We start from the raw sequence: 16,606 nt of genomic DNA, 5'->3' as shown, positions 1-16,606 counted from the left end.
TCAGGGAACAACACACAGTAGCAGCTCAATAAATATTAGATCTTAAAAGATGAATGATTTAACAAGTGAACAAACCAATTGTCTAATGAATGAAATCATATGCTCTGGACTTGGTCTGGGCAAGGCAGTATCTCTCTCAAAATGTAAGCTTCCACATGTCATAGTACCCAATAGAAATCTACAGTGATTTATATTTCTTCTTTTCCCTGAGTCCCCAGAGGGTTGCACTGCCCTGACAGGTCAAGGTGGTTACAACACTTGGGGATGTCTCTGTGGCAGACAGAAAAAGCACCCACCTGGGGCTACAGCTGGATACAGAGTGAATCTGTACACACTGATTTTTTTCCACATACATTTCCTTGTTCAGTTTTGATCACAGACTTCAAGTAGGACATTAGCAGTACTGGAAACATCTTCAGTAACAGCAATTTGTATAATTGAGGGGCTGGAGAACTGTACTGGGTAAGCTTTTTTTTTTTTTTTTTTGATTGGGTAAGCTTTCTAAGTAAGAACACTCTTCAGTCTTCAAAGACAGATCCTAACATGAGTACAAGATTAAAGTTTATAAAATCTGGATGTATAGAGAGAAAATTAATTTAGGCTTGTTTGTTTTTTAAATTCTGGAATGAAGAGTCACCTTGCGGAGCTTGCAAAAGATAGTTTAGTTCAAATTAAAGGCAGCAATGTATACTCTATATAGTAGACAGTAAATGTGAAGGACGTATTTCCCAGGAGGGTGTATGGCTTCAGGATATTCATGACTTTAATAAAGTATTAGATGAATTCATAGGTGGAAGATTACTAAGACAAGTAAGGGAGGTTTCAGGCATGTTTGGGCTTTTAAAGTCAATAAAGAGAGACTTTAAAACACCAATTTGGTACCATTAATATCATTTGGAATACTGGTTTGCTAGTGTGTAGTATTTCATATGTTAAAAAAATAGTATTTCATTATGAAATCATTATTTCATTATGTTATATTGCTGTGTCCTGATGAAAGTAACCAGTAATATGTACTTTTTTGCAAATGTGATAAAAGGCTATGAACAGTATGTAGAGAATGAGATAGTTAAGGGCATGTGTGAAAAGTAGATATAAGTCTGTGGGCATGCTGGAAATGAGTCACATTATTGGATCATACACCAAACACTTGGTAATAACTGCCCCAACTCTCTTTAATTATCACCATCAAATTGCATCATAGAATTCTAACTTCTGGTGTGGGATTGTGCAGGAAAATGTCACATGACCATGTCTGTTGGGGGAGATGAAGGGAGGGAGAAAATGGTGGTGATGGTGATTAAGGGTCCTGAGCTATATTGTCTCTGAGGAGAGAATACATCTTTACATGGGAGAAAAGCTGCTTAGGGTCTGAAGTCATGGTTCTTATTTTATCAGTTGAATCCCTTAATTGTGTTTATAGTTTAGAAACAAAATATACTTTCAAGACTCTGCCTGAGGAAACAAGTTTCAAATCATGTTTCCATATTCAGTGGTAACCTTTTTAGTTAATGGTGCTGAATAAAATTGTTGCTTTGTAAAACTGGGAAATGGTTTAACTGGCCATGATCTACACATTACATTTGTATTTCAGGTAATAACTTGTAACGTTGCATTTTTAAGTAGTCATTACTCTCATCTGCTTTTGAAATCTTAGTTGCCAAAGGGAATTTTTTTGAGTAAAGTTAATTTTGAAAGTTAAATTTAAATCACTTTTCATATTGTCCATCAACAATTCCCAAAAAAAGCATAGCCATATGTTTCTTATACATAAAACAAAACTACGCACTCTCCCATTTTCTTCAAGTCTCTAAGATAGTTTTTATGTGCAATGAAAGATTTATGCATTGTTGTTTTTGTCAGGAGTGGAAAAATATTTTCTCAAGGTTGTTATCCAACTATGATGGTATATAAATATTGAAAAAAGTTACCGGGGAAAGTTCTAAAATATACTATAAAAAAATGGTATAAGTATCAGAAACTCATTTCTTACAAGATGTATAACTGTGAGGGAGAACTAACTAGGTTTTATTCTCAAGTTATTTTTTTAATATTTATTTATTCATGAGAGACAGAGAGAGACAGAGAGAGAGAGAGAGAGGCAGAGACACAGGCAGAGGGAGAAGTAGGCTCCCTGACGGGAGTGGTGCCTGATGCAGAAGTTGATCCCAGGACCGTGGGATCATGAACTGAGCTAAAGGCAGATGCTCAACCACAGAATCACTCAGGCATCCCAAGTTATTCTGCTTATTATAAATAAGATTTATTACCTTTAAACAGTACCATATAGTAAAATTAATAATAAATATAAACAAAGTTGTTTTTGCAATACTTTGTGATGATCCTATACTGTGGGGGGTATCTCTTGATTATGGTCAATTTCAATTGTGTATAAAAATAGAATATTACCATACACTCCTTTGTTCCTATCTTTTACCTTCAACAATTATTAATTTATGGCAATATTTCTCCCCTTCCTCTCTTATTATTTTGAAGAAACTATAAGACATTGTTATTTTTTTATCCATAAATATTTAACTATATATGTTTAAAACTGAGAACTCTTTGTTAAATAATACCATGGTACCCCTAAATGTGCTTTTAAAACTGTATTTTTAACTGGAAAGGCAAACTGATCCCTTTCAAATATGAAAACTTGGCTGTCTTAAAAAGAGTATCAGAAAGAGTGTCTGGATGAGTGATTATTGCCAAGAGACTATTTCAGGTACATTGGCAGTTATATGAGAAACAGCTCTAAAGAACAATGTTCTTTAGACTGCTCTTAGGCAGTCAACTAAAGGTCACTGGCTATGTTTTCCCCTTCTGACTGGAGAAATAAAATTTCCGAGTTCATACCAGTAAATATGGAGGTGATGAAATGCTTGCTCAAGTTTCTTTTATATTTGCTATGTTAAAAGAAAAAGACAAAAATTTGTAGGCCCCCTTTATATATTTTTAAAGATTTTATTTATTTTAAAGAGAGAGTGTGTGAGTGGGAGGAGGGGCAGAAGGAAAGGGATAGAAAGAATCCCAAGTTGACTGTGTGCTGAGCATAGAGCCTGACATGTGGCTCAAACCCAGGATCCTGAGATCATGACCTGATCTAAAATCAAGAGTTGGATGCTTAACCAACTGAGCCATCCAGGCACCCCTCCCTTTATAAATATTAAGAAGACATCTTACAATACTGGTCCAGTCATAAATATATTCCAGGAAGACTGGTTCTTAAGAGTTTCATACTTCTAGTCCAATTACACAAGAGCTATATAAAACTGATTCTTAACATTATGGGTTTGTGAAAAAAAAAATCAGTGCCTGTATCATATGATAAAATAAAGGAAAACTTCAACTTTTATTATTTGTGGGCCCTGCTCATGGGCTCTTAGGAAAGCTATACTTAAACATTTACCAAGGTCAGAATGACTTGGCAAAACTTCAAAGCATGGGCTCCTTTCTGCCCCAAGCACACATTGTACATCTACTTTTTTGACAAATGACCTAAAAAGAACATTCCAAACATAAAGATAAAAGTAAGACATCCCTGGTTCTCATGATAGTGAAGTCATACAGACCTGCTCATACTAAAAGCTTAAAGTCTATAATTTTCTGAAATGTCTTCTATCATGATAATTTGTAACTTTTTATGTAAAAAATGTATATAACCCTACACCAAGTATGCCTTCCCCAAAGCACGTTCTTTATGTATCTTGCGCAGCTATCCTAACTTGGGCTTGAATAAAACTCACTTTCTATCTTTTAGAGATTTAAAAGGTTTTTTCATTTTGTGTTGACACATAGAAGAGTACATGATGTAAAAGAAGTCAGACTCAGTCTTAATAATTGAGACTCTTCTGCCAGATTGTCTAATATCCATTTGTTTTCTGGCACCACTACCTCTACATCTTCTTCCTCACTAGTACTGGTTGGGATGCACTCAACTCCATGCAGTCATCTTCTGTTAATTCCTCTCATGTGGTATCTATTAGGCCTTTAATTTTTCCAAGATCTGTACTTTGAAACCCTTTACTCAGGATGCTTGGGTGGCTCAGCGGTTGAGTGTCTGCCTTTGGGTCAGGGCGTGATCCTGGAGTGCTGGGATCGAGTCCCACAATTGGGTCCCCTGCAGGGAGCCTCCTTCTCCCTCTACCTACATCTCTGCCTCTCTCTGTGTGTCTCTCATGAATAAATAAATAAAATTTAAAAAAAGAAGAAACCCCTTACACACTACCCTTTTTTTTTTTTTTGTCATAGCCACAATCTCCTTCATAATTTCCTTGACTGGCTCTCTGTAAATCCTCTGAAGTCATGCACAACATCTGGACACAATTTTCTTCAGCAGGAATTTATTATTTTGGGCTTGATGGCTTTCGTGGCTTTTCCTATAAAAATGATGGCATCTTCAATGGTGTAATCCTTCCATACTTCCATGATGTCCTATCATGGTTCTTTTTCATAGCACTGACAATCCTTCCCACAGAGTATGTGTGTAATGAGCCTTAAGTGTCCTTGTGACCCCCTGATCTAGAGGTTGAATTAGAGACACTGTGTTTGGGGGCAGGTAGATCACTTTGACACCATTGATGTTGAACTCATGGGATTCTGGATGGTAATGGGGCACTGTCCAATATCAAAAGAACTTTAAATGTCAGTCTCTTACTGGCCAGGTACTTCCTGACTTCAAGGACAAAGATCAATGGAACAAATCCAGAAAAAGGGTTCTCATTGTCCAGGCCTTCTTGTGGTACAACTAGAAGACGAGTAGCCAGTGCTTATCTTTCCCTTTTGGCTTTGGTCTTAGTAACTTTATACATAAGGACAGTCCTGATCATAAACCTAACTGCATTTGCACAAAACAGTAGTTAGCCTATCCCTTCCTTCCTTAAATCTTGGTGCTCTCTTCCTTACTAATAAACATCCTTTGTGGCATATTTTTTTTCTTAGAATAGAGCAGTTTCATCTGCTTTAAAAACCTGTTCAGACAGATATCCTTTCTCCTCAATGATTTTCTTTTATTTTATTTTATTTATTTATGACAGATACAGAGAGAGAGAGAGAGAGGCAGAGACACAGGCAGAGGGAGAAGCAGGCTCCATGCACCAGGAGCCCGATGTGGGATTCGATCCCGGGTCTCCAGGATCACGCCCTGGGCCAAAGGCAGGCGCCAAACCGCTGCGCCACCCAGGGATCCCTCCTCAATGATTTTCTTAAAGGTGTCTGGGAACTCATCTGCTGCCTCTTTGTCAGCAGAAGGTGCATCTTCTGTTATCTTGACATTTCTTTTAAGGCAGACTTCTTTCTAAAACTATCAAACCATCCTTTGCTGGAATTAAATTCTCCAGCTTTAAATCCTTCACCTTCCTTTTGCATGAAGTTGTCATATAATGACTTTGCTTTTTCGCAAATAATATTAGAATCTATAGGCATGCCTTTTGTAGAGCAGCCCTGTATCTACATAAAAGCTACATTTTCACCACCAGATAAAAAGATATTTTGCAAAAAGTACAAGGTTTTTGGCATTGCTGCAGTCGTGGCTTCACGAATTTCCTTTTCTAGTTTTACAATGATCATTATGCTGGATTCATTTATCTTGAAATGGTGGGCACCTGCAGCTGCAGACCTCAATCAACAGTAGGTATCAACCAATTCAACTTTTTCTTGTAATGTCATGGCTTTTCTCTACTTCTTGGGAACACTTCCAGCATCACTGGTAGCACTTTGTATGGGTCCCACAGTGTTATTCAGGGTTTGAAATATTATACAAAACATGATGAAAAATGTATGAGAACCACAAGAGATCACTTTTTGCTGTGCTACACAATTTACTGGAGAGATAAACTGCTCACGTGGACCTGGTTAGCACTGCATGGTGCTTTAAGTGGATATTCACTACACTTGAGCTCATGGCAATAGCAACAGGAGGTAGGTGGCTATGAAACTATTACAGCAGTATACTTTACAGTTAATTTTATGAAATTATGATTTAAGACTGCATCTTTATGTTTGTTTCTATTTCTCTCAACAGAAAATGGTGCCGTGTATGGTCTCTAGGTGTCCATAAGTTTCAATAAATTTTAACTTTTTATAATAGCTTTGTATATATGTTATGACAGTAAATGATAAAATAAGCTGTTTCTATATATATTATACATTCATGATATACTTAGCTTCTTATCAATTTTTTGATATGTCCCAACTATGTGGTTTGTCTGAGATTTTTCAAATTGTAAAAAATCTTCAAAAATTTTTCCAATATATTTATTTTTAAAAATCCATGTATACATGGATCCATGCAGTTCAAACCCATGTTGTTCAAGAGTCAACTATACTGTGAAGAACCCAGTTTTTTATTTTTCTTGAAATAGTCATAACTTATTTAATTATGATTGGTAGTGCTATTTTATAATTATCCTTAGGCATACTCCTTCTATATGAAATATGTGAATATATTAAGTTTCAATCATACGGAATTCCTCTTTTATTCATCAAAATATTTAAATATTGGCACATCCATGTAGCTCAATGTACACATCAGTGACCATTTTAGAGAAAGCCTGGCATATCTTCTCAACCTGTACCATTGGGAAGTCTGTTTATTTCATATAAAACACCACTTTCCATCTGTTAGTAGCATATCTCTATTTCTTAATTCGTAAACTCAGAGCAGGATTTACAAGTCCAAAGACTCTATATTGAAAGCAAAAATCACAACTTAGCACCTAAGAAGTGAAGTGCTAAGAGCAGGATTTACAAATCCAAAGACTCTATATTGAAAGCAAAAATCACAACTTAGCACCTAAGAAGTACAGCCTTAGATGAGACTTCAAAGGCTATCTCATTGTGGTAAACATTGCCAATTGTCCCCAATATTTTTTGCTATCTCTTCTCTCTACTTCATAGAAGTTCCAGTATTTAGCTGGGCACATGGCTACCAGTACAAACACTTCTATGCCATGTATCCCTTGCAGCTAGTTGGGCCAGGTAACTAAGTTCTGACCAATGGGATATAAGCTGAAGTAATAAGTTTCCTCCACTTTCCATTCCCTTTATCTGCTGGGTGGAATGCAGAGTGGTGGTAGTGGGCCATATTGGACCATGTAGGTGATGACAACATCCTACAAAGGGTCTAGCAAGATGAGAGGAGTCTGGGGCCCTGTTACCTGAAGTTCCCACACTACCCTGGGAGGCTTATGCTCAGACATCTACATGAGAGAAAGAGATTAACTTATGTCCTAATATATTACTCCAGTGCTTTCAGTTTATAAGTGACAAAACAAAGACTCAGAGAGATGAACTTGCCCAGAATCACTCAGTCAGTATGGCAGTGATTAGAGTCTAATTCAGGCCTTCGAGTTCAATGCTTGTTTCTCAACTTCTATTGTCTCTGTGAAAATGAGACGACTTAAACACAAGAATTACATGTAAAAAAGTCACTTTGAAATTTAAACTACTGCTTTTATTTATTGTTGATAATGTTCTTTCACTAAGAATGGAGTTTTGATTGGGATTCTGAGTGGAACAGCAGTTTGGCGCCTGCCTTTGGCCCAGGGCGTGATCCTGGAGACCCGGGATCGAATCCCACATCGGGCTCCCGGTGCATGGAGCCTGCTTCTCCCTCTGCCTATGTCTCTGCCTCTCTCTCTCTCTCTCTGTGTGTGACTATCATAAATAAATAAAAAAATTAAAAAAAAGAATGGAGTTTTGATCTAAATTAGAAGATGATTTCACTCAAACACAATGAAATATTAGACATTAAATTCTTGAGTTTCACTGCCACATGTAAATTTCATTTTATAATTGCCCTTCTCAAGTTTATAGCATTGCATTTAAACTTCTTTGATCATAAAAATAGAACTAATGGATGGTAGAACAAGCTCGTAGGATTTTTAAACATTACAAATGGTTCAGCTTACTCTAAATAGCCTGAGGCCATTGATCAAGATAAAGTTATTTCTGTCAGTTTTGGGTATGAATTGGATAGGTCATCTAACCTTTTTTCTAAAGTTGACATTGTCTCTGGAGTTAGTGAATTTTGGTAGTCAAGTGTGCTGTGATTCTTTTTAGATAAATTAATATATATGTATTAGTTTCTTTTTAAAATTTTTTATTTATTTATTTATTTATTTATTTATTTATTTATTTATTTATTTATTTATGAGAGACAACAGAGAGAGAGGCAAGACATAGGCAGAAGGAGAAGCAGGCTCCCTGCAAGAAGCCCAGTGTGGGACTCGATCCCAGATCCCAGGATCACGCCCTGAGACAAAGGCAGACGCTCAACCACAGCCACCCAGGCATCCCTATGTATTAGTCTCTAAATAATAAATCTGGTTATTCTGTATGTTAGTCAATTGAACACCAATAAAAAAATAAAAAAAATAAATAAATCTTAGTCAGGGGTGCCTGAGTGACTCAGTGGTTGAGCATCCAACTCTTGGTTTCTGGCTTAGCATGATCTCATGTGTCATGGGATTGGGCCCCACGTCAGGCTCCAGGCCCAGTGGGGAGTCTGCTTGAAGAAGATTCTTTCTCTCTGCCTGTTTTGAGCTCTCTCTCTCTCTCAAATAAATGGATAAAATCTTTTAAAAAAATCTTAGTCATCATTAAGGACTGCTGAGTATCTAAAATAGAGTTCAATTTTTGAAATGAGTTTGAAAGTGGTGGAGGTAGTTGAAAGTGTACGTTAGCAGGATTAACATCTGCATATATGTGAGTGTGAACATTGGTGGGGAGGTTCATAAGGGTGTGTTGTTCTTTATATGAAGTACCTTTATGTTAATGATTCAGAAGGCAAAGGCAGGCAATTTATCTCTTAATAAAATGTTTAAAACCCTGAAAGATTTATACTTTAGCTCTGAATTTCACATGCCAGCTTAGGAATTAAAGTAGACAAGTGTTGCAGCCATTCCAAATTGTACCATATTAGGGAAATTGGTTCGCTAACTGGCAGTCCTGCAAAAATCTCACCCATTTACTAAATTGAACTAAAGTTTATTTGGTTTGAACAAAAAACTACTATAACACAGGCTTTCTTTGAAAGCAATAACAATAAAATTTGTAAATAACTTCCTTACAAAATAAGATTCTAAGGAGATAGGGACAATTTAGAAAAGTCTCACGGCAGAATCTAAAACAGTGCCAGTACATGTGATGTGAGACACTGCAATTCTGAGAAGTAAAGAAAGTCTCTGTGTAGAGAGTGTAGGGTGTGGTGTACCCAGCAGGAGAATGGAAACAAGAAGGTGATGATAATGGTGTCTGTCTGGCGTAAGAGAAGCATTCTGGAAAATAACCCAACTTTCCATTGTTTCCAGCTCTGAGGCTGTGACATCAATAAAGGGAAAAATTTTTTTGACAAGCATTATAGCCAGACCTCAAAGGAACACCTGTAGTTTTCTGCCCATAAAACTGCAAGATGTTGAGCATAATGTGATTTCTCTGGTTCCAGAAGATCCACAGGCTGCCTCATGCATCCAAACAAGTGAATCAAACCTTGGGGCAAAAGGTGGGAACCTGAGATGGCAGGACAAAGAGGAACAAGCTCCAGAGGTATCCCACTTCCACATAATGAATACATTGTTAAATTGTGAAAATATCACTCTCCGTGAAAAGATATTTTTGGCAGACAGTTACTTAAAGCTATGCTCTATACTGTGTACAGTACTTTAAGATACTCCTAGTCCTCTTTATGTTTCTGATAAATGTTGATTTTGTTAGTTTAAACTTAAAATGTTAGTTTAAACAGCAAAACTCTTAATGTTGGAATTCACTCAAAATTCTGAGAATCAATGATATATGCATGCACACTGGAGTTTAAAACTAATTATAATTATAAAAATTTAGGAGTCCTTTGCAAATTATCTACCATTTATCTGATACAATTTTTAATTTTAGTAAGATAAGATAATAGGGCTGCATACCAGAATTAGGTGGCTTGAAGTTCTCCATAAAGAACATATTTGATTCTAATTGTTGATTACTTTGACAAAATTTTGTAGGCTTTTACAAATAACATCTAATAAATATAAACAATATCTTCATGAAATAGTATTATTAAATGGACTAAAAACAAAAGATTAAAATAAAAAGACATTTAGTGACTGAGAAATAGATGGAGAATCATAGAGCCACAAGGGATACTAGTGATCATCTATTCTAGTTCTCTCAACTTACAAATGAGAAAGTCGAGTCCTAGAGCATGACTAGCTAGTTGATGATAGAGTCTGAGTTACAGCCTGTGACTCTGACTTCACCCCCAGTGTGTGAATTCCTGGTAATAGTAGCCAGTCTACAAGGTGGCCCCCATCGTTCCCTACCTCCTGGTATTCTTCCTTTTATGCAGTCATATCCCACACAGAATCTGGGCTGGCTCTGTGTGACCAATGGAGTGTGACGGAAGTGGCATTCTGGGATGTAAAACATGTAGCTAGATCTTAGAAGCCTTACAGCTTCCACCTGGGCCCTTGGAATGCTCACTTTGGGGGAATCTTTTTCCTGGGACCCCATTGCCATTCTGTGAGAAGCTCAAGCCATATGTAGATGCTCTAGTCAATGGACTTACTTTTGTTCCCTATCAACAGCCAAACATTAACTGCCAGCTTTGTGAATGCATCATCTTGGACATCACTCCCAGTAGACCCTTCTGAAAACTCTAGCCTTAGCTAGCATCTGATTCCAATCAAACGAGGGGCTCTACATGAGACACATCCAGCTAAGCAGAATCAACACATAGAACCATGAGGAACTATAATAAACTGTTGTCTTCAGCTAGTAAGTTTTAGGATAATTTGTTATGCAGCAATGGATAATTGGAACAGAGATAGAACTAAGAAGGTGTGTGCAGAATTCCACTCCTTCACTAATGCTTGCAATTAGTTCCATATGCATTACTTGATCAAGGAAATCATCTTCTCTCTTTTTAAGCAAAGTCTACCTGACCCAGACATTCAAATGCAATCTTTATTCCTTTTTATCCCCTTCTAACTTTTCTAACTCTAAACTTCCCTAAAAACAGTGATAATGGTAACAGCCTCAAATGGCACTTATGTACCAGTCACTAATGCTAAGTACATTTACACTCATTTAATCTTCACAAAACCATTATGAGGTCCGGTCTGTTATTTAGGTCTGAAGAAACAAGGTACAAAATAGTTTTTTAAAAATGTGCTCTATATCAGTAAGCTATTAAGTATGGGGTCAGACTCCAAACCCCAGCAGTCCAGCTTGAGAGTACATCTTTAACCAATAATATATGGACCTATCTTACTAGTGGTCACACTTTTAAGTAGAACTTATATCATTCTCTGCCAGCTTAGATAGTAAGCTCCCAGAGAGAAGGGCCCATACTTATATTATTCAACATAGAGTCCTCAACAACTACTCTATTCCTAGTACATAGTAGGCTTTCTCCAAATATGTTAAACACCAGATGAATTGCCAATAGCACTTGAGCATTTTGGTAGGGAAAATTTGGTAAGACTAAAATTTGAAATACAGAATATTCTATGCTAACCTCTTTTTTTAAAGTATTTTTTAAAGATTTTATTTATTTATTCATGAGAGAACAGAGAGAGAAAGAGAGAGGCAGAGACACAGGCAGAGGGAGAAGCAGGCTCTATGCAGGGAGCCCAACTGGGACTCAATCCCGGGTCTCCAGGATCACACCCTGGGCTGAAGGAGGTGCTAAACCGCTAAACGGCTGAGCCACCTGGGCTGCCCTGCTAACCTCTTTTGACCCTTGCCATGGGTCTTGATACTATAGCTGCTCTGGTGTAGAAAGTTCTGTACATATTTAACAGGTATTCTTTATGCACTTGAATTTCCTCTGAAGATGCATAACAGAAAACATAAAAATGAACACATTCAACTGAATCTAAGGTGGAAAATGTAAAATCTTAACATCTTAAAAAGAACTGTTGTTTCCTACATTTAACAGCTTCATTGTAAGAGGGTCACACTAACCACCAGCAGATGTCATCATAGTATAGGACTTAAAACAAGGCCTACCTAGGAGGTGAACTTCAAAGGCTGCTGCTGGGAGTGTACTTTTATATAGTTTGGAAAGCAGCTTGGCAGTATCTACTAAAGCTGAACACGTGCGTGCCCAGTGACCCAGCAATTCCATTTTTAGGTATATGTATAAGAGAAATGCTCACATATTTCTTTTCTTTAAATTTTAACTTAATTTTTTTTATTTGAATGTAGTTGACACAATGTTACATTAGTGTCAGGTGTACAATATGGTGATTCAACAAGTTCATATATTATGTTATGCTCACCACAAGTGTAGCTACCATCTGTCACCATACAACACTATTACAGTATCATTGACTATAATACTTATGCTGTGCCTTTTATTCCCATGACTTACTTGTTCCATAACTGGAAGCCTGTATCTCCCATTCCCCTTCACCCATTTTCCTATCCCCTACCTACCTCCCCTCTGGCAACCATGATTTTGTTTTTGTTTTCTGTTTTGGGTTGTTTTTTTTTTTTTTTTACTATTTCACCTTTATTTTTTCTTTCTTTTCATCATGATAAGTGTACTCTTTAATTCCCATACCCTATTTTCCCCATCCTCCCACCCATCTCCCTCTGATAACCATCAGTTTGTTCTTTATTTTGCCCGACGTGGGACTCGATCCTGGGACCCCAGGATCACACCCTGGGCCGAAGGCAGGCACTAAACCACGGAGCCACCCAGGGATCCTCCAATCATGGCCTTTTTTTTTTTTAAGATTTTATTTATTTATTCATGAGAGACACAGAGAGAGAGAGAGCAGCAAAATGTAAATATATTAATGCCAATTTACTACCTTGGATAAAACCAAGCAAAACAAAGAAAAGTGAAAAATTTTTGTGTTTCCACTTTTTATTGAAGTAAACCATACATACAGAAAAAGGCAAAAAAATAAAAAATAAATTTAAATTTAAAAAATAAAATAAATTAAAAAAAAGAAAAAGGCACATACTCATATAGCTCACTGAATTTTATGAACTGAAATATCCATGAGACCAGTGCCCATATCAGGGTTAAAAACATTACTCTCAGGCAGGCTTCATGAATGCTGACCTGTGCAATTGCAATGGGCCCATACCTACAAGGTCTCTGCACTTGATTTAATGCTCTACTGTAGCTGTCTTGAAATTCTTAGTAATTTTTAACAAGGGGTCCTACATTTTTCTTTTGCACTGGGCCCTGCAAATTATATAGCTGGTCCTGCTCACCAGTATCCCAGAGTCCTTGCACCCTCATGCCTCTTACTAATCACTATTCCTCCCTACAATTGTTTTCATATCCTGTTTTTCTACTTTATGTAAATAAAACAATATAATATGTGCTCTTTTGTGATGGCTTCATTTATTAAACATTATGTTTTTCAAATGTTTCACATTCTTATGTCTAGTTGTAGGTTATTTATTCTCTTTGCCATTATCATGTTGCATTGTGTAAATGTACAATTTATTTATCCATTCTATTGATGGGCATTTGGGCAGTTTCCAGTCTGGGGATATTTCCTATAATACTGCTGTTCTTATATATGTATTTACTTATTTGTTTACAATTTTATTTTATTTTATTTTTTATGGATTTCATTCATTTATTCATGACAGACACACACACACACAGAGAGAGAGAGAGAGAGAGAGAGAGAGAGAGGCAGAGACACAGGCAGAGGGAGAAGCAGGCTCTATGAAGGGAGCCTGATGTGGGACTCCATCCTGCGTCTCCAGGATCAGGCCCTGGGCTGAAGGTGGCGCTAAACTACCCCGGCTGCCCTGTTTACAATTTTAAACTAAGAAAATTTTAATGTTAGATGTAGCACTTACAGATATCTTTATGTATGGTCTTATGCTGCCAGTTTTGGTGAAAGCATCCACATTTAAATTAGAGAAATAAATATTTGCTTAAAATACTAAGATAGCTGGTATACTTTGGACACAGTTTAAGATAGAATGCTCATTCTAAGAGAATATTGGTGCATTACAACCATGGCAGACACAAAAATTGCCAGTTTTCTCCTCCTAATTAATTTTTGCTATATACATATCTTTTAATGAAAATATGTGTGATATAATGCAGACATAAAAAAGGATGAAATTGTGCCATTTGTGACTACATTGATGACCTAGAGGGTATAATGCTAAGTGAAATAAGTCAGACTGAGAATGACAAATACCATATGACTTGACTTATATGTGAAACTTTTAAAAATGAATAAACGACAAAAAGAAGAATCAGACTTATAAATATAGAGAACAAAACAATGGTTGCTCAACAAATGGTCCTAGGAAAACTGGACTACTTTCTTTCACCATATACAAAAATACATTCAAAATGGATTAAAGATCTAAATGTGAAACCTGAAACCATAAAAACCCTTGAAGACAACATAGGCAGGAATCTCTCTGACATCAGCTATAACACTTTTCTAGATATGTCTCTTAAGGCAATGGAAATAAAAACAAAAATAAACTATTGGGACTATATCAAAATTAAACATTTCTGCCCAGCAAAGGAAACAACAAAACTAAAATGCAACGTACTGAATGGGAGAAGATATTTGCAAATGGCATATCCAATAAAGGGTTGGTATCCAAAATATATAAAGAACTGATACAACTCAACACCCAAAAAACAAATAAGCCAATGAAAATGGGCAGAAGACACAAACAGATATTTTTCCAAAGAAAACATACAGATGGCCAATGGACACATGTAAAGATGCTCAGCATCACTTATCATCAGTGAGATGCAAATCAAAACTACCATGAGGGATCCCTGGGTGGCGCAGCGGTTTGGCGCCTGCCTTTGGCCCAGGGCGCGATCCTGGAGACCCGGAATCGAATCCCACGTCGGGCTCCCTGTGCATGGAGCCTGCTTCTCCCTCTGCCTGTGTCTCTGCCTCTCTCTCTCTCTGTGACTATCATAAATAAATAAAAATTAAAAAAAAAAAACTACCATGAGCTATCACCTTGTACCTGTCAGAATGGCTAAAATAAAAAACACAAGAAACAAGTATTGGTGAGGATTTGGAGAAAAAGGAACCCTCATGCACTGTTAGTGGGAATGCAAACTGATGCAGTAACTCTGGAAAACAGTATGGAGGTTCCTCAAAAAGTTAAAAATGGAACTACCTTCCAATCTAGCAATTGCACTACTAGGTATTTACCCAAAGAATACAAAAATACTAATTCAAATGGATCCATATACCCCTAAGTTTATAGCAGCATTCCCTTCCATAGCTAAATTATGTAAAGAGCCCAAGTGCCCACCAACTGATGAATGGATAAAGAAGATGTGGTCAATCTTCCAATATAATGGAATATCACTCAGCCATAAAAAAGAATGAAGTTTTGTCATTTGCAATGACATGGATGGAGCTAGAGAATATTATGCTAAGTGAAATAATCAGAGAAAGACAAATACTATGATTTTACCCATACGTGGAATTTATGAAACAAAACAAATGAGCAAAGGGAAAATAGAAAGAGAGTGACAAACCAAGAAACAAATGCTTAACTATGAAGAACAAATTGGGGGCAGCCCGGGTGGTTTAGTGGTTTAGTGCCACCTTCGGCCCAGGGCCTGATCCTAGAGACCCGGGATTGAGTCCCACGTCAGGCTCCCTGCATGGAGCCTGCTTCTCCCTCTGCCTGTGTCTCTGCCAATCTCTCTCTCTCTTTCTCTCTCTCTGTGTGTCTCTCATGAATAAATAAATAAAATCTTAAAAAAAAAAAGAGGCCATGATTGCTGTTCATGCCATAGCAGCTATTTACCAACCTGGGGGAATTTACGCCTAGACTCTACCCTGAGGATTCTTCTTTCATACTATTTGTTGTGGGCATCAGTTTATTGGAGCAGCTTCCCTTCTTCCCCCCTGTGAGACTTCAGTTATATGAGCCACATAAACATTATACAGCCAATATTAATTCCATTTACAAAGGAGCAAGAGAAGTCATGTTCTCCCCTCCAGTATCTCATTATACTCTTATTTTTCTAGTCATTCTAATTTCATAATTGTGGTGTATAAAACTGGCACAATTTGATAGCCTCTGTACATTCACTCCAAGTTTATGAGCTGGTAAACCCACTGACTATATTGGTAAACTATGAAAAGGTGCCCCACTGCAGTTTTCTAACTTCAGATGGGTTATAAACTTAGTTTTGCAGATTCACTATTACTCCCCTACCATGTTCATGTCAACTTGTGCCAAAATAGGTGGAGCCATAAGGAAGACATGATCATATGTGTGTCCTATTAATGAACACTTTGGAACTGACATCATTTAGTAGTAGATCAAAGCAAGAAAGAGTTTTGCAGAGTGGTAATTAATGTGTGTGATCAGTGTTGCTGGGGATCCCCATGTAGAACCTGGAGGAAGAGAAGTCCAGAGTATGCACAAAAAAACAATAGCTACAATAATCACACATTTGGGAAACCTTACATGGATGCTGAGTCTTTCTCTGACTCCTAGAAAATTTAAATCCATATGTATTTATAATATTCTATACTATCTCTTCTTTTATTTAAATTCCTTTTCAACCTTTGATTTGCTATTTAAAGTCTTGTCTCCATAAATGGAGTATAAATTCTTAGAAAGTAGA

At 36.9% G+C, this 16,606-nt stretch overlaps 1 non-coding gene across 1 annotated transcript; it reads right to left on the bottom strand.

The window, feature by feature from the left end:
* Positions 1-204: 204 nt before the first annotated feature.
* Positions 205-329, bottom strand: LOC112656089 (small nucleolar RNA SNORA77). The gene has a single exon (XR_003134100.1). It is a non-coding gene; the product is annotated as a small nucleolar RNA SNORA77 (small nucleolar RNA).
* Positions 330-16,606: the final 16,277 nt, after the last annotated feature.

Source organism: Canis lupus, chromosome X, assembly GCF_003254725.2.
Source record: "Canis lupus dingo isolate Sandy chromosome X, ASM325472v2, whole genome shotgun sequence".
Lineage (NCBI taxonomy): Eukaryota > Metazoa > Chordata > Mammalia > Carnivora > Canidae > Canis > Canis lupus.
The sequence above is the reverse complement of the archived record's forward strand: the minus strand, read 5'-3'. Positions and strand labels throughout refer to the sequence as shown.